A 25,826-nucleotide genomic window follows, 5' to 3' on the forward strand; every position below is an offset into this window, starting at 1 on the left:
AGCAGCTACATATAGCTACAGAATCTGATTGGTTTGATAAACCGCACCTCAACTCTATGGGAAAAAGGCTTACAGAAATTTACATCTGACAATTTATAATAAGAATATTCCTTGCATTTTGATAAAACCTTTATAAAAATCAAAACATTTCAAATCGCTTCACATGCAATTAATACCAAAAGTAGTGGCTATATTTGCAGCAAATGTGGCAGCCAATTTTTTCACAGCAATGAACCATGAATTTAATGATAAATTTATCTGGATAATTGTTGATTAGGACACCAGGAGAAACTCCCTTCCCTTTTCAAATAGTAACGTGGATTCTTTAATGTCCACCTGAACAGGCAGACAGAACCTTGGTTTAATGTCTCATCCAAAGGACATCACCTCTAACAGTACGGCACTCCCTCAGTATTGCACTAAAGGACCAGCTTGCAAATAAAGTAGTCTGGGAGTATACCTAGCAGAATCTTGTTAGGATCAATTTGTTTGAGTGAGTGGTAGTGTGTGGGGCCATTTAATTCGGAAGAGTATCTGATGAGGGGTCATGGACCCGAAACATTGATTCACTTTCCTTTCCATAGATGCTGCCTGACCTGCTGAGTGTTTCCAACGACTTCTGGTTTTGTTTCTTATGAAGATGGGTTTGGTCAACAATGATAACGATCAGTAATGATGTGCCTTCGAGATATCTCAAAGCACTTCACAGAATATACTGTAAAGTGAACTGATTGTATGTTTTGTGGACAAGACATGTCAGCCAATTGTGCACAGCAGTGTCCTACCAACATTGGTGGATTGAGTGACCACATTTTTTTATAGTGATTATTACTCAGGAAAAGCGATCCGCCAATCAACTAACAAGTTGGTACCTACTTATTGCTCAGTAAACAGGTGTGTGGAGTAAGGAAACTTGCCTAAGGTTTCATCCTGCCTGGAATCGAACCCAGGTCATCTCGCTTGCGAGGCGAGTGCTTTAACCACTGAGTCACAGGACTCCACTCCAAATCTTCTGACAGTAAAGCTGTAAGGAGACATATTTTGATCTAACCACTTAAAACTAGTTAGAGTGCAAAAAACATCTTTTCTTCCAGCTCAAGTTCCCCTTTATGGTGTACTTGTTGTCATTAGTGCTATCTTCTTGGCAGTTGAAATGTTCCAAAACAAAGTGAATCATGCATAGTGTCAAATATGCACAAGTCTTGTATCAAGCTGCGACGGTTTTCATCCCTTAATATATACCTACATTATGTAAAGCCTACGGTATAGATTCTTCTCTGCAAGTTCCCTTTCTGAGTTAAACAACAACAACTTGCACTTATATAGTGCCCTATATAAATGCAAGTTGTTGTAATGTTTTAGTAACTGTATATTTTGTAGGCAACGTGGCAACCACTTTTACATTCTGCATTGTTGCATAAACAGCCATGAATTGAATGACCAATGACCAGGACACTGGAAGAAACTCCCTTTTTTTTGAATACTGCCATAGGATCTTTAATGTCCATCTGAACAGACAGCCAGGACTTTGGTTTAACATCTGATCCGAAGGACAGCACCTCCAACAATGCAGCATACCGCAGCAAAGCATTAAATTTGAACTGTCAGAAATGGTTGTTTTGCTAAAATGATTAGCACATTGTAAGTTTGCACCAAGAACTGCATAAAGAGGCAGACTTCTCAGTGATCAGGTAGAATTTCATTATGCTTAATATATATATTATATCTAAGCACTTTGAGATGTCGCGAAGACTTGATAAGGTGCTATATCAATTGCAAGGATTATTATTATATATTCTTGAAAGAGTTGTTTGCTGCAATGAATACTGGAGAGTATGAATCAGGTTCAGTGTATTCCTTAGCAGGAAATCACATTAGAAATATCGTAGATCATTGGGATTTCTGCTCCAGAAGAAGAAAGGATCAGAGTGGGGTTGAATTACTTTCCTGTAAAGCTGAGATGCATGTTATCAAAGACCTCCAAATTGTGTAACTTAGATTCTTTATCAAGGAATCCCTTGAAAAATGTTGCAATGTAGATCCTGTATTTTATTCCTGTCATCGCTGTCAAATGGAATCTCCTCCAAGACAATTATTTTACCACCTGCAAATATCCTATATAGATTTCTAGATAGCACTGAAGAGACACGAAGAAGGTACCATTAATTCTATATGAGGATTTTTCAAAATATTTTATTGCACAAAACATGTTTCAGACACTTACATCTCTTACGAACATAAAACTGATTGACAGAATCACTAGAATATAAAAATAGTTTCATTCATCAGACAAATTAACATTCACTAAAGGTCATGATGAAACATGTATTCAGATAAATAAAGTTAAACAATTATTTTTGTGCTCAACAATTCTTCACCTCTTTACAAATGTAATTTTTTGTTGTTCAATGAAGTAAAAACTGTCCTTTTTTAAAAAATCTAGCTCCACTACTACACTCTTAATTATGTAAATAGATTGTCTCTTACAACTTAGTGCCATCCCATGTACAGTAGGTGATGTGATCACATTACTGTTAGATTTTTTTATTGATGATCAAGGCTAGGTCCCGCAAGCCGAATTCGACCAAAACGCATTCCACGGATTGGTGAGTCAGGAAGTAGAACCCATTTGTTTAAGATCATCGCTAAAAACATGAGTTATTTTTATTCAAAGGGTTATTAGGACCTAGAATTCCCTGCCGAAAATTATGAGTGAAACAGAATGCACAACAGCTATCAAAAGGGAATTTTAAAAAAATTAAAAAAAGAAAAAATAGAAAAAAATATGGGGAAAGGGCAGAGATAGTTGACTAAACAGATTTCTTTTACCATCTGGGAATAATTATTATCATTACAAATAATTATATTAATAATCCTTGCATTTGATACAGCTCTTTCACCTCAGAGGGCGATGTCTCAAAGTGCTTCATAGGATTTAACTGTAAAATGTAGCTGAATGGCCTTCTTCTATGCTGTAACATTCAAGGATTCTCTGGTGGAACTTAAATCCTGTTGCATTTTAGTGGGATTTCTGGCATATCTCCAATCCTAGTCTTGTCAAAGTCTTCAGACTAAGAGGTCAGATCCCCAAAGGACTTTATTTATGGATCACTGCAGTTAGTCTACAAATTAATAGAGCTAGTGCATGCATGCATTAAACTGAAGCCTGGCTTTTGAATATAGTATTAATAAACAGTATGTGTGCATAGATCCTCTGCTGAGACTTTCTGCACTGATGTGATGGGAATACTGTAAATTTGAAATTTCGCACAGTAAATTTGTATTCTTGGGGCCCTGTCCCTGTACATATACAGCAAAAATAAATTGACTGCTAAAATTTGATTTACAGTACCTGTCAATATCACTACACTCACAGGCAGAAAATTCCTCTCTACTAGGCACTTCTCTCACTGGACTTGATGCTCCTGACTGCTGTGGTGATATTTTGACATCTTTGCTATCATTCAACTCCCTGCTGTTAATAACTCAGTCTTTGATGTGCTTTCTCCCCTGCGCACAGCTGCACTTGTTGGTGTTCAACAAGGGACTGGAATTGAGATCAGAAGATATTTCTTTGTACAGAGTCTTGTGAAAATGCTACCTGTACATGGAAATGTTACCATGTCTGAAATGGAATACGCACTCTCTCCCCATGGGACACACCCTACTTCCCTAATTGCGGACGGTATTAGGGGCAGGTTGGCAGGAGCCAAGGCTTAGGTACCCCAGAGTGTGCTTTGAGATACTGCGGGAATTTAATCAGCTCAAACTGAATAGCTTGCCATTCAAATCACTGTCTGGCGAGCTTCCCATTGCTTGTCCAGCTAGGACCACCCTACCACTTAAGAGATTTGGCTTGTAGGGTTAACAGGAACAGAGTGGAAAGAATCCCTGCCCTTAGAGAGATATGAGAAAATCCAAGGAAATAGGATTAAAAGATCTGCTATGCATCTAACGAACTGGTGGAACAGGCACAATGGGCGGAATGGTCTTCTCTTGTTCCTCCAGTGAATCATTTCCTTATGGTGTCAAGTCCATCAAACTGTATGTTATTGCACCACCTTCACTTGTTTGCAAACACATAATACAGTGATAGAAATCGTGATAGGATAATTCATTGTCTCATTGTGCTTGACATCTCGACAACGAAATGATGCACATGATCTGTAAGTTATTTTTAAACTCTTGTTATAAAGTGTAAGCATCTTATGCACCTCTTTGAGATACTGTTGGAACTTAACCGGCTCAAGCTGAATAGCTTGCCATTCAAAGGCATCAATCGGCCACCTCTGCCTTCTCTGCACCCTCTTCTTACTTGTCCTTCGTCTCTTTGAGCTCCATCTTTTTGCCAGGATTTATCTTTCGTCCCACCATATACATAAAGCTACCTCATCAGACTACAAGCTCCTGATGACCTAATTAATCCTTTTTGGCCTTAGGACTGTCTATATTATTATCAATCTTTCCCTATTGCCAGGAACTGTTTCTCCCTCTATCAAAGTGATTGTCAGGGTTCCCTTTCTTAAACGTCCCACCCTTCACCTCTCAGATTTCCCTAACATCAATCTTCCTTTCTTTACTAAAGGCCCTATTGGTGTAGTTGTACCCAGCTAAGGCTCATCTCTCTCAGCATTCCCTGGTGGAGTTCCTTTCATTCGGCTTCTGATGTGTCCATAGCATTGAGACTCAACTGGATAAAGACACCATTGTGTACACCTGCCTCTCTTTACCCAGAATCTCTCTTGTAATACTCATTGCTGCCTTCAGTGTTATTGAGTACCTCCTTTGTTTCTTCTCCATGGTACTGTACTCTTGTGATTCCACCTGTCCCATTGCCAGCATTGCATCTCCTCCAACCATTTTCTCTCACATACCTGATGCCATCTGGTCCTCTGATCTATCCTTGGTTATCACTTATTCCTCCTCTTCATTCTGCCCACAGCAACATCATCCCAAATATAGAGCTAGAATCCATTTGCCCAAATGATCCTTGCCTTTCCTATGGTATCTGTTACATTGGATCTTCCAAAGTCCTTCATTGTAATTGCTGTCAAGTGTAGTGACTGAGTACTTGTACAAAAGCAAGGTAGCCAATTTCTGTACAGCAAGGTCCCACACAACCATGAAGTGAATGATCAGTTTATCTGGAGGGTACAATTTGTTAGAAAAAGTGAGACTTGTAATTACAAGGTTCTGTTGTATATGTTAAATAACATTTAGCTGGAATATTAAACTGCTCCAAGCTCCAAACACAGGTTCAAACAATTTCTGATTGTGTTAATGCTAATCGAATGTTAATTGTGCTAATGTATTTGATTAACGCACAGGAGCTCAGTTTTCATTTTCTTTGATATGTAATCCACTATAGGTATTTATATAGCAAAAGTTCCTTTCAGTGGGTGTAGTCAGAATATCATGTCTGTGTACAAATTGCTTAATAATAATAATCCTTGCATTTGATTTAGCTTTCGCCAACAAAATATACAATCAATTCACTTTACAGTATATTCTGTGAAGCCCTTTGAGACATCTCAATGACACAATAAGACGCTATATCAAATGTAAGGATTATTATCATTATTATTATCAGATGGATGTCAGCACTGCAGGCACTGTGCAATGTGAGACACAATGATATCTCAGGAAAAAAGTAATTAAATTAAGTGAACCAGAAATAAACTGTAATAATATTTAACCATCAAAAATATAGAGCTGTTCTTAACTTTTGTACAAATGAGGACTTACATGAAGACTTACATACAGTTAAAGATACAGAAATGGTAAGTGACTACTTTCACACTTGTGATAATAATAATAATAATAATCCTTGCATTTGATATAACGCTTTTCACGTCTTCTAGATGTCTCAAAGCGCTTCACAGATTGTAAAGTGAATTGACTCTATACTTGTGGGTGTGTGTCTAATTTATTTGAAATGACTTTGGGCAACCTTATGGAATTGATATACAATGTCTATTTGTCCTACTTTCTATTATAAGATGCTCACAGACTGACCATGTAAACCTGCTCACTCCAGATGTGGCATAATTATTAGTATTAAAATGGGAGAATTAACTTGGGTTGAACAGGAATGGATTAAGTAAGATAACAAATCCTTAGCCATTGTTTGCTTTTTCCTAAGAAAAGAAAGCTTCAGAAATACATTAACGTTTACATTTTAAACTAACAGAATACTTATATATATATTATTATAAAAGAATACTTTTAGTTATACTCTTGAGGTGGTGGAACTGGCCTTTGTTTTGGATGCAGATGTACTATCTTTATTGCAGCTATGTTGAATGGAATTTGTTGTAACCATCTCAGTATGTATAATATGGCAAAATATTGAGAACATTTTATAATGCATTTATTACTTCACTGCAAAACCACAGGCGTGAACTTAAAACCACATCCATTGCAGTTGCCCACATAAGTAAAAAAATTAAATGCATTAGATGATGGCTGAATCCAGCTGTCCATTTACAATAATTTTTTAGCACTTTAACAACAACAACAACAAGATTACATTTGTATGGCGCCTTTCACGTCGGGAGGACATCCCAAGGTTAACAAAGTAAATGGGATATTAAACTGAATTACAAAGGGTGGGTGGATTGAAAAGTCATGCACAATACAATTCATTTTTAGTTAAGCCCAAATTCTTAATTCTTAAATAGCCATCTGGCTATTGACCGAAAGTTTACTCTGGCACAGTCTTCTTGAGAAGTAACAATATAAGTCTCAATATGTCTTAATATATCTAGAACTCCCTCTCTCTACCTCATCATCCCACCCCTCTCTATCTACCGTTAAATTCTGTCTTAAAGTCTTCAACTGCACCTATAGTCACTTCCCCCTCTATTGCTCGGCATCCGACCATGTCATTGTAAATCTCTTTGAGATGGTGTCCTGCATGAAGGGAACTATATAAATGTAAGTTGTTCTGTAATAATAATCCTTGGAGAGTATATTTTGTGGACAATCTCAGCCAATTTGTGCACAGCAATGTTACACAAATAGCCATGAAGTGAGGGATTTATTTATTTTGGAGGATTGTTGGCCGGGAGAAACTCCCTTCTCTTTTTGAATAGGGCCATGCGATCTTTGCTGTTCATCTGGTCAGATGGGACCTAGGTTTAACATCTCATCTGAAAGACAACACCTCTGTCAATGCAGTGTTCCTCCAGTATTGCACTGGAATGCCAGCCTTAGACGAGGAGGTCAAAGTCCTGACAGGGAGCTTCAACTTGCAATTTTCTGTCCAGGCAGATGAAACCTCGGTTTAACATCTCATCTGAAGGACAGCACCTCTGACAATGCAACAGCACCCCACCACTACATTGGAGTGTCAGCTTAAATAATGTGATTCCATATCCTGATGTGGGGCTTGAATATTTAGCCTTTCACAAAATAATGTAACCTATAAAATGAAATTATGAAGCAAAGTCGAAAAATAATGCAACTCATTTATTTTCCTCAGAAGAACTATTCAGTGAAACAAGTTCTGCTCTGAATATTCAGCCCTTTTCAATTTTAAATACCATCTAGAGACACACACAGAATTTAGATTTTCTCAAATCTTCCAACAGCAAAACATATTGGAAATATGAATCTGAATCATAAAATGAATATCTGTAAGATGACATACTGAGCACAACCAAGGATGTTTAGTGAGTCTGAGGGTAAGGATTATTTAAAATCTATCACACAATTGTTTCTGCAGGAGTAGGGTCAACTAATTGAATTATTCCATGCATTAAACCTGTCACAATAGAATCCTTTGTTAACTAGGGCTGTTATCACTGGCTTCCTTCAGTTTTATTTATCACAGCATTGCGATGGTGCTGAGGTAATTCTAATTTACTGTCAATTGGTTGCAGCTTTTCCTCTAGGGTACCCACATGTCAATGAATCACAGACATCAGTCTGCTTTCTTGTTGGAGAAGCCAGTGTACTGTTTGATTTGACCGTCTTGTTACCAGGCAGATTCTTCCACAAAAAGATCTGCTAAACATGGGCAGAAAAAAGGAGAGTTCTGGAATTCTGTAACATGAATATAATTGGCATGAACAAATCTGGACAGTGGTGCCGGAATTTCACTGTGGATTATGAGTGTTAGGCTCTGAAAGGTTTCAAATATTATAATAGCACCATAGCCAACCAAGCTGTTGACAGATTGAGACAGGCCTCATTAACAAGCACAATTGCTTTTATATATATATATATATATATATATATATAATGTGTATGTGCACATTTCATTGGGAAATGATAATGCACAAATAGATTATATTTGTGAGACCAGGAGAATGAGGCGAGAAAGGGTCCCTCGGAAAAGAGAGTGCACATTCCATTTCAGACACAAGGAAACTTCCTTGTGTAGATGACATATATGCGTGGAACTGGTTTGGATATTCTTAAGCATGGTGATGGGTTTCTGCATTTGTCAGACACACTGCTCACCAAAAAAAAGCAAGGGAAGCTAAGGAAGTTTAGTGTATTCATAATACAGGACATGGCACAACTCATCATGATCTCTCAGCCCAATTATTCAGTGCTGCTAACACACATTACTGACGCCATGCAAGACCATTATCTGGTTGCAGGTCACATACTCATTGAGGTCTATCGTGGTAGCCCCTGCAAAGTGTCCATTTTGTAGGTGAGATGAATAATCAAATAAATGAAGACAAGTGCAAAGGTGAGATCAATACAATGCTGTGGACAGTATCCCTTTGAAACAGAGCTGCACCATTGCATGTGTTCCCAGAGATAGGAGCTATCACAATCCTGAAATGTATAAATGTGCGTGTTTCTTCTCTCAGGAAGAAGACGGTTTGGAGGGGCTTATGGAGGGCTCTGCTTTGACCCTCCATTGACAACAGTCCTTTTTTTATCACCCACGAGTTCATAAGCAGTTTGAAGCTGGAGGGATCCTGTCACTAATGAGTATTGCGTGTCAGCTTGGCTCAGTTGGCAGCATTCTCGCCTCTGAATCAGAAGGTTGTGAGTTCAAGCCCCACGTTGGACTTGAATTCACATAGTCTAAGCTGACACTCCAATTTACTGCTGGGGGTCTGCTCATTGTCAGAGGTGCTGTCCTGTTCAGGTCGGTGTTAAAGATCCCATGGTGCTGTTTGACAAGAGAAGGGAGTTAACCCACAACCTTTTGACTCAGAGGCAAGAGTGCTACCAAATGAGCCAGGCTGACACACAGTACTTAAGTGACTTATAAGGAGCCATATCAAATACAAGGTTTATTAGAATGATGTGCATGTAGCCATAGGTTGAAGGAAGCTACACCAAAGGCTATAGGATGCATTGCACCACACAGACCAAGGCAGCTCAGAGGGTAAGCTGAATGTGGTAGAGCACTTAACATTCCAGAGGTTAGGATGGAAGAGGGGAGGAATTGTCACTGCAAAGAGGAACCTCCTGAAAGGATGTTTTCAGACATTTAATTATTTAAGCACAAACCTGCAGTCCTCAGACATTTTCTCTGTTTTGGCTTTGTAATTTCTGTGATCTCCACTGCTTTCAGAACCATAATTTATGCTGTTACAAACAGCTGTATATAATTATCTATATATATATAGTGTTATTGTCACTCTCAAATTGATGCGATTTCCTAGATTAAGTAAATCATCCCAGAACAGGAGAAAAATGAAGGCCCGCCATGGCAAAGATATTTCTGCCAAACATCCGTGTAAACAATCTGCAGGAATTTGGTGTGTAAATTTACACGCCCATTGTAGTGCACTCCATGAACAATGTATCTTCACATTTGCTATGTTTTGCACAGAATTTCGACCTATTGTCTACAGGCAAAGATTGATCACTGTTCTCCACAGCCATATCATTGTAAATTTACCACAGTTTGACAGTATGATGAATAGTGTATTTAATCCCATGCTATTAATACAATTAATCAAATTTATCTCACTGGCATCGACAGCTTAGCTTCAGCGATTCACTTGTGTGCTGTTTATGACTACCAGACTGAGTCATCATGTGATATGTTTGGTTAACCACTGTTTCAATGTTGCATCCGCTTCATGTGCCAAATATATACTGTATATATAGGGCACTGATGACATTTTAGACTGTTTCACAAGACAGTTTTTAAAATCTTGCTGTTTTGCCTGAAAGGATGATGTTATTGATGCGTGTTAATGTCACCTATTGCATTTTGCAATATGTTCTCTGAGAATACATTTAGCTTCAGAGAACATGGAAGTTTCATTGGCAAAGTTGGTCTTGGCCACTAACGTGTTTGATGCTTACACCACTGCCTTTCCTCTCCCAATCTAGTGAAGAATAAATTGCCCCATAAAATGTGAAAGAAAACTTCACAGTGGTCTAGTCTCTCGAGGCTTTTGTGGCAACCGGTTAACCTTTACAATGTTTTTTTAGCGGAAGCAATTGGCACTGTTCAACATTTTGCTTTGCATTGAGGTAACACTACAGATTCACATTGGTGTAACATTTCATCTTTGCATTGGTGTAACATTTCAGTTTTGCTTTTGCAACTGCCATTGTTGAAACCATATTGATATCTTCCTGTCATATTCACCAGTTTTCCTTACATTAAATTGTGCTGCAGACATTGCATCAATTCAAAGCAGTCCAACAGTTGGGTTTATATAATAATAATAATTTTAATTATATACCATCATAGGCTCGATGGGGTGAAAAAACTCTTTCTGTGTTGTAATCCCTGTGGCTATGATTTCATGAGTTGATGCAAAGTAGTCTATTAATTATTCAGTAAAATAAAGCTAATCTTGCACCAGGCTAATCATAATAATAATAATCCTTGCATTTGATATAGAGCCTTATCATGTCGTTGAGACGTCTCAAAGCGCTTCACAGGATATACTGTAAAGTGAAATGACTGTGTATTTTGTAGATGAAATACATCAGGTTTTCTTTACAAACATTTGCAGATCAGAAAAATAAACTGATGCCAAAATTTCTTTCGTCTCTGCATATTGTGAATATTGTAATCCTGGAAAAATGTTTCAGGATATTTACTCAGGGAACAAAGTATTGCTGTTCTGCTTTTAACGCCTTCCACACAAGTCCTGACAAGAGATTGCAAATGTTTTCTTATCTACATCCCACAGTGACCTGATTGCTTCATACATACCCTATTTTCAATAGTGGCTTGTGCCTTTGTATAAGATTTTACTTATTTATCCTTTGAAGCATTCTGCACTGCACCATTTAACCTGTCATTCAACTACTGCTCTTTTCTGATGCTATGACCAAATGTAATTCCAGCTACAATATGAGCAGATGTATATGGTGCATGAATGACAGCTTTTAAGTTGTCAATAAGTGATTCATCGTGTATCAACTTCCAAATGATTTAGATTCTGCAGGATATGGAGGCTGTGTCTTGCAGCTATGAACTGGCAGCTTAACTTATGAAACAAGAATGGATGAAAGTCCCCAGCTAATACTAGCGTTGTAGGCCCAGAGTTTTATTTATTTATATATGCGATACATTCCTCTCCCTCTGAATACCCGCTGCCATATTCAACAATGTGCAAAATGGCACAATTGTACTAGATTCCACATGAATCTAGCACAATTATGCTAACATCAGGTACTGTATACCCACTAACCCCCACCCCCGCCTTCTCATTGCAGCAGCTTGGGTGCCCAGTCAGTGGTGTAGATCGCTTTGAGATGTTCTCCCAACAAGTAAGGCACTATGTAAGTGTAAATTGTTGTTGTTCTACAGATATCAGTCTAGCTCCATTGGTAACACTTCCACCTCTGAGACAGAAGGTTTTCTGTTCCAGCCCCCTGTCAAGGCTTGGTGTTTACAGGTTCTGGCTTCAATATACTCCGCTTCATTGAGTGACGGCAGAGTGTTTCTTTTGCAACAGCAAATATAGGTCATTTCATCCCTAAGATTTTCCCATTAAATCACGTAGGCTTCAGTCAGCACTTGTAACATCCTGGATTCAAGATTTCAAAGAATTCAATGAGCCCTGGCCTTCAAATGTGGAAAGTGGCCTCTCTGGCTGTATTCTGCCCAGTTAACTTAAGACAGTATTTCCTGAATACAAATTTACATTAATATAGCTCCTTTCATGCTGAGAGGATGTTCCAAGGTGCTAAACGGTACTTGTTTGCCACCTGAGCTGGAGTTGGGAGCTGAGGAGCAGGTGTGGGGAGGGAAAAGATGACAGAAGTGGAAGAGGTGGGCCTTGAGATGAACCTTGAAAAAGGTGAGGGATGGAGTGGGTCAGAGAGACTCTGGGATGGAATTCCAGTGAGTGGATGCTGTTAGGATAAAAGCCCACTCACTGATGGAGAGGGCCAGATAAAGCAGAGGACATGAAGCAGGCTGTATCCACTGCCAAGTGAGCATAGGTATAAGACCTGAACATTTGTCGATTTGGCACTTGAAAATTACCCTTGGCTGCCACGTATCTCCCACAAAATACAGTCAATCCACTTTACAGAATTTCCTGTGATGAGCTTTGATATGTCTCAATGAAGTGATCAGGTGCTATATCAAATGCAATGATGATTATTAATATTAATTATTATTGTTATTATCCTAAGGTAGGAATCCAAGATGTCAGCATCCAGGACTTTTCAGGAGAGTTTGGACACTAACAAGTATTCAGCAGTTGGGTGGAGGTATTTAAAAATATTTTAGCCCCATATTTTAGCAAATTAACAACAACAATAAATTTGATTTGTATAGCGCCTTTCACATCAAGAAGATATCCCAAAGCACTGGACAGTCAGGGATCCACACCCAAGATGATGTTTGGGATCAGGCGGGAGACATGAAGCAGACTGGAGCATGCTGAGCGGATATTAAATATGAATTAAATATGAATATTGCCATTTTTACCGCATTTTTATTCACTAGGAATACCATAAAACAACTGAGGGAAGCATCATAACAAATCAATACACGGCCTGTCTCCCTTCCTATAATAATAATGCTTACATTTGATGTAGCACCTTTCACGTCACAAGGATGGCTCAAAGCACTTCACAGGATTCATTGTAAAGTGATGAATGTGTATTTTGTAGGCAAATTCAGCAGACAATTTGCACACAGCAATATCGCACTAACAGCCATGATGTGAAACCAATTTTATTTGGGGAATTATTGACCAGGACAGCGAGAGAAGTTCCTATTTATGAATAATGCCATTAAAATTTTAACATCCTCCTGAACAGGTAGATGGAACTTCAGTTTAATATCTCATTCAAAGGAATGTACCTCAGAAAATGCAGGAATCCCCCGCAACATATTTGATTGCTACCCTGGAACTATGAATTCAAAGTCCCAATATGAGGCTTGAACCAACAACTGTCTGACTCAGAGGCAAGAGTGCTATTAACTGAGACAGGTTGACATCTTCTTGATTTGGTGTTTGATGAATTCAGTGATCTGAAATCTGCAATAAAAATGTTTTTGCTGAAAATATCTGGAATAAAAATAAAGGTCTGTCAGAAAAGCTCTTGTCAGAACCAACAGTAGACTCAGAAGACGCTGTGTTGCCTCCCACTCTAGGGAATAAGACATCTGCCACATTGTATTTGCTGTGACTATGATTTGTTTGGTGTCCTATAGCTCAGTCGCCTCGAGTGTTTTAAGCAATAATAATAATAATCCTTTGCTTTGATATAGTGCCTCATCACATCTTTGAGTCGTTTCAAAGTGCTTCACAGGATATACTGCAAAGTGGATTGATTTTGTATTTTGTGGGCAAATGTAATTTTTGCATTTTGGCTTATCTTTCAAGATAATTTATGCCACCTTTATTTTTCTCTGTATTTCAATAGAGCATTTGAGATTTTTCACAAAAATGTGCCAAGGTTTTCAATGGCTTGGCTGCTAAGGAAGATTTGTTTCCCAGTAAGCATGGTTGAATGCTTTTCACACTGATTGATTGACTAATACAAATAACTCTGCTTCACTGAAACCCGTCTCCTGTGTGTTTTCTGTTGGATATCATTTTTCACCGTTTATTACCACTACTGTGATCAATCATATTCACTTGCATAGGTCAAGAGGCTTGTTTTCATTTGTCAAACCAGAAAATAGGAATGATTTTTAATAACATCCAATTGGGTGTCTTAACTTACTTTTGGTAGTACATTTAGATGGAATACACAATTCTAACTGTTTAACATAGGTAAATGTCTAAATTACCTTAACAGCATGAAAGTCTATGCATCTGCTGTCTTGCCATTTGGGATCAGTTCTCAGTGCTGATAAAATAAATTTTAAAAATTAGCACTTAAAATTTTACACTATTTTTCAAATCAAATTTAAAAAAAAGTTCATATCCATTCTCTTTCTCAGTAAAAGTTCTGAAATGAATTGGGAACATTGATCTAAAATGCCACCGCATTCAGATTTACAAATAGCCACATTGTTGGCAAGCCACAAGTCACAACTCTTCCTGGAAACAGAAAGTGTGTGGTGCTGACCCGTGAGAACTTCTCTCTGACATGATCTACTGATACCAATTCCTGCTTGTAAGCAGTGTGGCACACATCAGTTACCCTCAGGAGTCACTACATGCAACTATGAGTTGCTGTTTGCAAATTGGTTTGTGAGTATTGCATATTCTGGAATATGCAATGATAAGCCAGGCCCGGAACCTTGGTGTTTTGTTTGACTACCCCACATCCATGCCATGACCTGCTCTGCCTTCCCCCACCTCTGCAACATTGCCCGGTTCCACCACTGTCTTACTCCTCAGGCCGCTGAAACTCTCATCCACACATCTAGGCTTGACCGCCAACTCGCTGGCCTTCCCAACTCTTCCCTCCACAAGCTGCAGATCATCCAGAATTGGCCCACAAATATACAGTCACCTTACAGTTTTTTCTGTGAAGCGCTTTGAGATGTCTGGAAGACGTGAAAAGCACTAAATCAAATGCAAGGATTATTAGGATTATTATTAAATCTGCAGTTTGTGTCCTCTCCTGCACCAGGCTCCGTGACCCCATGACTCCCTCCCTTTCCCCCGGCTCCACTGGCTCCCCATACCCCAGAGGAAAGAGTTCAAAATCCTTGTTCTCACCTTCAAAGCCCTCCACATCCTTGCCCCTCCTTACCTTTGCGACCTGCTGACCCCATATCAACCTGTCCACTGTAGGGAGCTGTAGAGAGATCAGGAACCCTGCTTGTTTTTTCTCCCCTTCATGCTTGTGGGAGACTGAGTTAACCAAGTTAACCACCCATTGCAGCCCCAGAGTGACTGCCTCTTATTGCTAAGCCACTGCTGTGAGGTGCAAAAACAGTTTCTCTGCTTTGTAAAAGCCTAATCAACATAGAATGATAGAATATTATAGCACACATACACCTGATGTAAAATATGCTGTATAAATGTAATTTGTATTGTGAATATGAAGGGATAGCACAAAGTTGTAGAAAGACTAGTCTCCTCGAGAAGCTTTATCTGGGAATATAGAAAACCATTAGAAAACATTTTAAATAATAAAATAACTGTTTCTAAATTGTATTTGAATTATTTTCAGTCTAATATGTTGATAATATTAACCTAAAGATTGTTTAAAGTTTTAATTGAGGAATGATTTAAAATATAATTAAGGATAACTGACATTTGTTCAGGATAGCTGCTCTCTGGTGGTTGCTCCTAAAATCATTTCAAATAATTCTTGTGATGGAAATGTAGAACTGCACCACTTTATCGTACACAAGTGTCATACCATAACATACATAAAGGGATACGCCTTTGATATAAGCCATCCAGCCTAACTAGTCCATGACGGTGTTTATACTCAACACAAGCCCCCATTCATCCTATGTTTCAAAGAAAAGGTGCTATATAAAATGCAAGGATCATTATTATTATTATTTCCCTCATTCATATCCCTCTATTCCCTTTTCCTTCATGTACGCATCATATTTTCTCTTAAATCATGAATTTCTGGAGTTCTGACCTCATATGATTTGGTAAGTCAACTGATACCCAAGGTCTCTGGAATACATGAACCCAATCACACCACCCGTTCGGGTCCTAATCTCTGACTGTTCAGTGCCTTGGGACGTCCTCCTGACATGAAACAACAACAACAACTTGGATTTATATAGCGCCCTCCACGCCGGACGTCTCAGAGAGCTTCACAGTAACGGATCCTGGGGCCGAGCCAGGGGGAGGAAGGTGACCAAAGGCATGTTCAAAAAAAAAGGTCTTCAGCAGAGACCTGAAAATAGGAAGAGAGAGAGCGAGGCGAAGGGAGTGAGGAAGAGAGTTCCAGAGCCTCGGGGCATAGTGGCTGAAGGCACGGCCGCCGAGGGTGGAGTGAAGGACTCTGGGGACGAGGAGGAGGCCAGACCCAGAGGAACGGAGGCAACGGGTACTGTTTTGAGGAGAGAGGAGGTCAGAAAGGTAGGGGGGTGCAGAGGAGTGGAGGGATTTGAATACAAGGGTGAGGATCTTGAAGTTGATCCTCTCTGGGGCAGGCAGCCAGTGCAGTCTGGCAAGGACTGGGGTGATCGGGGAGTGGAGTTTGGTGCGGGTGAGAATGCCGGTGGCAGAGTTTTGAATAATCTGGATTTTATGGATGGTAGTGGATGGGAGGTCGGCAAGGAGGGTGTTAGAATAGTCCAGCCGAGAGGTGACAAAGGCATGGACCAGGGTTTCAGCAGCTTTAGAGAGTTTTAGGGAGAGGTCGGGTAGGTGGAGGAGGTGAGAACCGTGAGATTTTAGACGTTGACGAGAGCCAAAGAGTATGGCTTCCGTGTTGTCAACGTTCAGCTGAAGGAAATTTGCGCTCATCTAGCCCCTGAGATCTGACAGGCAGGCTGACAGAACATCAGGGGATTGGGGGTCGCAAAGAGAGGTAGAAAAATAGAGTTGGGTGTCATTCGCATACATGTGGAAATGTACCCCATATCTGCGGATGACATCCCCAAGAGGGAGCATGTAGATCAGAAAGAGGAGGGGCCAAGGATGGATCCTTGGGGTACCCCACAGGTGACCAGGTGAGAGCGGGAGGAGAAGCCGTTTGTGCAGATGTACTGCTGGCGGTTTGTGAGGTAGAACTCGAACCAGGCGAGTGTGGTCCCACTGAGGTGGATGACGGAGGAAAGACGGTGGAGGAGGATGGCGTGATCGACTGTGCCGAACGCGGCAGAGAGGTCCAGGAGGACAAGGAGGCAGAGGGAGCCCTGGTCACAGATAGAGAGGATGTAATTTGTGACTTTCACAAGCGCAGTCTCTGTACTGTGGGCGGAAACCGGACTGGAGGGGTTCAAAGAGCGAGTGGAAGGAGAGGTGTGCGCGAAGTTGGCAGATTGGCAACGACGCGTTCTAGGACTTTTGCAGGTGGATAATGCTGCCTGGCGGATGTTATGCATTTCAGATGAAAAGAAGTCCATGACCTCCTTGCATTTGGCATTTGATATGAAGATTGAGGAGGCCTGAGGGGGGGCACGGAGGAGGTAGTGGGTGGTGAAAAAAAGGATTTTAGGGTTGTGTTTAGCCTCCAAGATGATGTTGGAGTAGAAGGCCATTTTTGCACGTGTCAAAGAACAACGGTAGCTGTGGAGATGCTTGAGTCACAGTTGGCGGTGAACTGTCAGGCCAGTTTTCCGCTATCTGCGCTTGAGCAGCCGGGTTTAGGTTTTTTGGTGGCGGAGATGGTTGCTGTACCAGGGGGAATCGGGTGGGTTTAAGATGGTCCTGGATTTCAGGGGGACGAGGGAGTTGAAGGTGGAGGAGAGGTGATCATGGAGCAGCTGGATGGCTGCTTCAGGGTCTCCACGGGTGGAAGGCCAGAGGGATAGGATGTTTGATGATGTGAGGGTCTCAGGGGGTAGCCTTTTCGAAGGGAGGTAGAGGCTGATTGAGGGCCTGGTGGAGGCGAGAGGGATGTGAGAGGTAAAGGAGATGAGGAAGTGGTCTGAGATGGCCTTGTCCACTCTGCTGAGGTCGGAAATGTCAAGGCCTTGAGGGCAGTGAAGTTGGCAGAATTAGATCAAGGCATGTTTAGGTGAGGTTGAAATCATCCATTATGAGCAGGCGCTCGGAGCAGAGGGACAGGGAAGAGAGAAGAGTAGAGATGTCTATGTGGAAGGAGGCGGGGGGCTTAGGGGGGTGGTAGACAAGGAGGATTTTCAATGGGAGAGAGGAGGGGAAGCAGCCAGAGGCGTAGGGGGTAAGACTAAGGGAGGCGTTGGAAATGAAGGCCACTCTGCTGCCACGTTGGTTTGGACAGGGGGTGTGGTGGAAGGTGTAGTCTGGAGGGGACACTAGGGGGACGGGGTCATTGGGGGAGAGCCAGGTTTCGGTGAGCCCAAGAATGTCAAGGTGCTCGTCCAGGATGAGGTCATGGATGGTGAGGGCTTTGTTTGAGAGGGAATGGACATTTTGGAGGGATATGCAGATAGGTTTGCTGGAGGGAGGGGAGGGAGGAGAGAGTGATGTGGAGAGGATTTTCAGGTGTACAGGAGAGATGGTTGTGGAGAGTGGTGTGAGTGGAGAGTTTGGGAGGGTACGTATGAGGGAGAGGGAAGTTGTGTTTGCCTTAAGGAGGCGGTTTGAGTGGAGGGAGTGAATGACTGGACACATGGGGTTGCTGCTCTGGGACAGCCAGTGCCGGGAGCCATGATGGGTCCGGCGAAGGATGCCCAGGCTGGAGCAGAGGGAAGTGGTGATGGGGTTGAGGAGAGAGAGAAGGCGGGGAGGGCAGTGGGAGAGAAGGACTGAGGGGGAGTAGCAGATAGAGGTAGGTGGGAGGAGAGACATTTAGAGTGGAGGGGGAGGCTCGTGTCAGGGCGGCAGCCAAAATGCGCACGCAGAGACCGGGAGCGAGTGATCAGCGGGACAGCATCAGCCCTCAGGCTGTGTGGTCATGGCTGGGATGGCAGTGGCAGCGGTTGCCAGTCCATTGTTGTTGTTGTTATTGCTGGTTTTTAGTTGTGACGTCACGCCGACGTCACTTTGTGTATCGCGACCCTCCCCTCACCTACCTCGCCCCGCGCTCTCCTGACTCCGCTCCCGACTGAGTGGCTCCTCACCTGGCTGGGCTTTATACCCGCAGTTAGGGCTCGGCTCTGCCTCGCGCTCTCCTGACTCCGCTCCCGATAAGGCACTTACAAATGTAATTTTGTATTGTATTGTATTTGCTTTTACTTCTTCTATACAGTACTTTGCATTTCTGTCTTGAACCTAGTCCACCTTGTTTGGTTGATAACTGTGTGAGAAGGTTGTACATCAAGCCCAACATCAGGAGTTTGAGTACATAGTCTGGGCTGATGCTACAGTGGATGTTGGGGGTGGGGGGAATTGTTGTATTGTCAGAGATTCTATCCTTTGAATAAAGCATTAACCAATGTCCATCTGCCTATTCAGGTGGATGTTAAAGAACCTGTAACTCAAAAAGAGAAGGATGTTTTTTCCCGTGTCTGACCCAAGTATTTTTTCCCATGTCTGGCCCAGATAATTTGATCATTCATTTCCTGGCAATTTATAAATAAAGACATTATAAATTGGCTGCCACTTTTGCCTACACATACACACACTACATTTAACAGCAATCACTATTATAGGCTTTGTATCATAACATAACATAACATAACATAACATAACATAACATAACATAACATAACATAACATAACATAACATGTAGGAGCAGGAGTAGGCCATTCGGCCCTTTGAGCATGTCCCGCCATTCAATCATGGCTGATCTTCTCATCTAACTCCAGCTAATAACCTGAAATGCAAATGCAATTGCAAACATTATTATTTAACTTTTTATTATTATTTATTTATTATTATTTTGTGTCCTATATTCTTACACTACATACATTTGTGGATAATGCTTAATGGACTAATTAAAAAGCCCCTTGTCTTGAAATGAAATATAAATGAAGTTTTTGAGATTCAGAAAATGTATCAAGGAATGTATCATTCCCACGTGCCAATAGATTATCTAGCACCATTTAAATTAAGCAACTAAAGGATGTTTCCCATTATAAGTTCACTTTATTAAGCCTCATAAATGTAATAAAATAATAAAAAATAACATATACTTGTGCACCAGACCTTTGACCTTCAGAGAATCATCCCTATTATTTCTTACCATGTAGACAGCTTGCTACTTCTTGGGAATATTTTATTTTGCAATTGAGATTGACTGGATAACTGGTATGAGACTGTAAAAAGTTGATGGCTATGACCTTCTTTGGTATTTAAGCAAAGGTTATACTTGTACTTATCCTTGTATCTTATCTTAAATGCCTTGTACTTACCCTTTAACCTTTATTTGATAACATTTGTGGTTATCCTCAAGTGTCCTTAATTATCACCGGTGTCAATTTGCCACCAGCATTAATTAAAAGTCACTGTTAGTGGTGTTTATTCAGAACCTGATATTCCTTGCTTCACACTGAACCTTTGTTTAAAATTGATTTTACAGCTGAGGTCCTTTGGGGAAGCACCTCTCCTTACTGACTCTTCCAATATTCTGCACAAATTTGGAAACCCACTGTTAAAGCAATTATGGCTTCCTTCTCTCTGGAACTCTTGCCCCAAATCTCCTCCCCACACCTACCTTAACATAACATAACATAACCTGTAGGAGCAAGAGTAGGCCATTCAGCCCTTTGAGCCTGCCCCGCCATTCAATCATGGCTGAGTGGAGTCCTGTAGCTCAGTGGTTAGAGCACTCGCTTTGCAAGCGAGAGACCTGGGTTCAATTCCAGGCAGGGCAAAACCTTGGGCAAGTTTCCTTACTCCACATGCCTAATAATAATCTCTCGAAAACCAAAAACAATAATAAATTGGTCATTTTCAATCTACGAATGTTTGTGGGACATTGCTGTGCGCAATTGGCAGCCGCGTTCGCCCACAAATATGCAGTCAATTCACTTTACAGTATGTTCTGTGAAGCGCTTTGGGACGTCCTCCCGACGTGAAAAGCGCTATATCAAATGCAAGGATTATTATTATTATTATCTTCTAATCTAACTCCAGCTAATTCCTTGGAACTCCTTTTCTGTTTTCAAAATCTGTTAAAAGAAATCTACCAAAGGTTTGACCACACCTCTAAACATCGTCATGGACTGTTTGGGCAGAATAGTTTGTTTCTGGGCCATACCAATCTAAGGACAACACAATACAAACTTACATTTATATAGCGCCTTTCAGATCGGGAGGAAATCAGTGATCTTCTACAAGAGTGTTACGCATTGGGAGTTAAGTTAACAGGGCAAATTGTAAAAGCAATTTATCAGCTTAATCTCAAACTTGAGTTATGCTTCTGCATGTAAAGCACTCCAAAGTGTGTTACTCCATAATAACACACAAGGAAGGGCATGTGCGGCAGCGGATATGCAGCATGTGATGTGAAACAACAACAACAAAATTACATTCATAGAGCGCCTTTCACGTTGGGAGGATGTCCCAAGGTGCTGGACAGTCAGGGGTCAGGACCCGAGCATGGGGGAGGGATGGGGTAGGGGTAAGGGAAGGCAGAGAGTTGGGAGGGCGACCGAAGGCACGATCAAGAGGAAGGAATTGAGACCGGCCTTGAAGGAGGCAAGGGAGGAAGCAAGGTGAAGGGACTGTGGGATGGAGTTCCAGAGTGTGGGGGCAGAGAGGCTGAAAGCTCGGTCACCGATAGTAGGGCGGGAGACATAGAGCTGGCTGGAGCCCGCTGAACGAAGAGAGTGAGCAGGTTGGTAGGGAGTCAGCAAGTCAGAGAATTACGAGGGGGCAAGACCATGGATGGCCTTGAAAGTGAGGACGAAGATCTTGAATTCGATCCTCTGGGGGATGGGAAGCTAGTGGAGTCGGGTGAGGGTGGGAGCGATGGGGTCGCAGAGCCTGGTGCGCGAGAGTACACGATCTGCAGAGTTTTGGATGCTCTGCAGCTTGTGAAGGGAAGAGTTGGGAAGGCCGATGAGGAGGGAATTTCCATAATCGAGCCTTGATGTGACGAATGCATGGGTGAGGGTTTCGGCAGCCTGAGGGGCGAGGCAGTGCGGGAATCTGGCAATGTTGTGGAGGTGATGGTAGGCAGTGCCGGTCATGGCGTGGATGTGGGAGAGAAAGGACAATTCAGAGTCAAACGAGACACCCAGGTTCCTGACTGGCTTAGTGAGGTTGAGTGTGCAGCCATGGAGGCTGATGCTGCCAGCACCCGAGGTCCGGAGGCGCTGGTACGAGCCAATCAAAAGGGCCTTGGTTTTGCTGATGTTCAGTTGGAGAAAGTTGTCCCTCGTCCAGGACTTGATGTCGGACAGGCAGTCGGTCAGGACGCTAGTAGTCCTGGAGTTAAGGGTGGAGGCAGAGAGGTATACATGTGGAAATTTACCCCATGTCTATGGATGATGTCACCAAGGGGGAACATGTGGAGGGTGAAGAGGAGGGGACTGAGGACAGAGCCCTGAGGAACACCACACGAGATGGTGTGGGGGCTGGAGGAGATTATTATAAAGCCATTATTTGGTCATGAAATGTGGTACAATTCATGATTTTCTCATATTAGCACTTCGATTAGGGAAAATCTTGAATTGGGGCATGGGGAGCATGGATTTCTATGATGGGGCAGGGTAGTTGGCATATTTGCCCTTGAAACAACATTCATTTCATTTCTAATTACATTTGTAAGGTACTTTGATACTTTTATTTGTACATGAAATATGCTATGTTATTAGCAGATGCAAGTTATTGTCAGTATTATGAATTTGAATGACAAATCTTTGCTAATATAGAAAATATTTATTGATGATATTAAAATAAACTGTCTTATAGTTTAAAACGTTATAGAAATTGTACATTGAGGAAAATGGTTCAGCTCAGTGTACTGGTAATGTAGTGAATCCCACAAGGGGGCAATGTGACACAAGGAAACTGAAACAACTCAGTTGTATATTCTGGCTGTTTTGTAGACCTACTGAGCCATAAGATCACAGAAGGTCCTTTGACTAATTTGATCGCGTGTGTGCACTATAAACACTGTTTGGGTCAAATGGCCTGTGTCTGTGCTGAACCAATGTAATTCTACGTCATACTTCTAGAATACCCACCCTACTATCGGCACATTGTCAACTTAGCCTCAGGGTCAGAAGATTGTAGGTTCAAATTGAGCTCATAGTACAGACTCGCCCTCCCATGCTGTACTGGGACAATGTACTTTGTCAGATGGTGTTAAACTAAGCTATTTAATTGGAATTCTGTTATTAATTCAAGGTAAAACCAGATCAGAAATTGTTCTTCTGGTTGATTTGTAGTTTGGGAAAATGTTCTTGTGTTTTATTGTACTTTTAGATATGTTCCCATTCTATTTCTCTACATCGTAGCCTTGCCGGACCATAAACCTCCTGTAGTCTGGACCGTAGGCAGTTAAGTGACCAGGGCTCTCGCTGCCTCCTAATTCTTCTTGATTTCTTGGCCGTCTTCAACACTATTGATCATGCTGTCCTTCTCCATTGCCTCTCTTAACTCCATCTTCATGATTCTCTCCTGTCCACTCCTGGTTTCACTCTTACCTATCCCAAAGTCTCCACTTTATCTCTACTCCTGCACCGTCACATGCAGTGTTCCTCAGGGGTCTATCCTTGATCTTCTCCTTTTTAACATTTTCATGTTCCCGATCGGTCATGCCATATGTGGATGACACCCATCTCTCTCTCAGACGCTGAAGCTGACAGTGGTGCCAACTATTTGGATGTGTACCACCTCACAGAACCTGTACGGAAAGAACCTCAGTGTCTTGTTCGAATCTCAATTGTCTTTTAAATCTCACATCGGTGCTCTGACCTCTTCAGGTATCCGCCACCTACGTAATATTTTCCATCTCTGCCATTACCTCTCTCCTTGGATCGCTGGGACTCTAATCCACGCATTGGTCATGCTTAGGCTAGATTACACCAACTCTGTGCTCACTGGACTACCTGGTTCTTTCCCTCACAAGCAGCAGACTATCCAGAACTCTGTAGCTCGTGTTGTCTCCTGCACTAGGCTCCATGAGCTTATCACCTTCGTCAATGCCCAGCTCCCCGGCTCCCCATTGCTCTGCAGTTTGAGTTCAAGATCCTTGTCCTAATCTTTAAGTCCCACCATGGTCTTGCCACACTCTATCTCTGCGATCCCCTCAAACCATACTAACACAATCACTATTTTTGCTCAGCTTGCACCGACCTGCTTCACGTACCCACCATTTCAGTATATCTGCTCCCACTCTCTGGAACTGCACCCTGGAGTCCCTAGGCTCCTTCAAGGGATGCCTCAAAACTGCACGTTTGACCATTCCCTCTCCGCCCCACCCCCACACCCCCAGCTAGGATGCAAACCCTAGACTGTTCATCGTCTTAGGACAGCCTCCCAACATGAAAGGCGCTATATAAACGTAAATGTGTATTGTATTGTAAGTGAGATATTTGTAATGTTATTTTTTTGTTAGCCACCAGGAGGCACTAAACATTAGCCATACCATTACAGTCTTCTCTCTCTGATCCCTCTAACACATCAATGCAGCTAAAATCAGAAACAGCACTGGAAGAAGCTGCATCATCTCCACTCTGTCAAGCAATAGTGCTGCAAATCACCACTCCAGGTCAGCGCTTGCTATACTGGTATTGTTTGTAATATTAAAAATTAAGAACAAGTTTGGAAATATTATGTATAGGATAAAGTTGGTGGTATTTCATAACACATTTGATATGATAATTATTCATTCTGCATTCACCTACAAATACACAGTGACAACACTGTACAATAAATCCTATGCAGCTCTTTGAGACATCCTCCTGATGGGAAAGGGTACCATAACAAATGCAAAAATGTTTATTTTTTTAAACCCACATATCACACAGTCACTATCCTACACACTGTGTGTTACTGATACAATCTCATACATAAAGTGTTATAATCACAATCCTGCACGCTGCCTATTACAGTCATATTACCACATTCTGTATTATGGACATACACATCAGGTATTATATTCACAATCCCTCTCACTGTGTTACAGTCATAATCATGGCCACCTCAGTAGTTATTTTCCTCATAATATTCTAAGTGCACATAACCAAAGATTTATACATCTCCAAGAAGGAACAAGAAACACAATATGTGGAGCTAATCTATAAAAGGAGCAATCTTGTTGTTTTAAAAAATAAGAATCTGAAACTGCGACAAGAGATCACTTTGTTCCACTGGAAGAATACATCAAAGGCATCCCCTGAACATTGCAGTCAAAAGTGAAAGAAGAGGAAAATAGTACGGAGGATGAGGAAGGAGGTTTTCATCAATTTAATTCAGGAGATTGGAGCAAAGCAATTTCCCAGTCGATACTCAGCTATTACAATTGTGCCAATACGAGACATAATTAAATAATAATAATCCTTGCATTTGATATAGCGCCTTATCACATCTTCGAGGTGTCTCAAAGCGCTTCACAGAATATACTGTAAAGTGAATTAACTGTATAATTTGTGGGTGAAATGAGGCAGCTAATTGCGCGCAGCAGTGTCTCACAAATAGTTGTGGATTGAGTGACCAATTATTTTTTTTGAAGAAATTATTATCACCGGAAAAACAATCCGCCAATCGACTAACAACCGAGTTCCAACCTACTGCTAGGTAAACAGAGGTAATTGTAATTCTCCTCGGAGGAATGCTGTATATCCTGAGTGATGAACTAATCTGTTCAACAAGTATTGAAAACAGCAGGATTCAGCATGCAATGTATGGACTGATATTTGTTTGAATATTATCATTTTCATTAAATCTTTAGTATGATTGCATTGCATTTTCTTTGTTGAGATATTATTAAGACAAAACAAAGATATGGT

The sequence above is a fragment of the Callorhinchus milii genome, unplaced genomic scaffold (assembly GCF_018977255.1).
Source record: "Callorhinchus milii isolate IMCB2004 unplaced genomic scaffold, IMCB_Cmil_1.0 Scaffold1, whole genome shotgun sequence".
Classification (NCBI taxonomy): Eukaryota; Metazoa; Chordata; class Chondrichthyes; order Chimaeriformes; family Callorhinchidae; genus Callorhinchus; species Callorhinchus milii.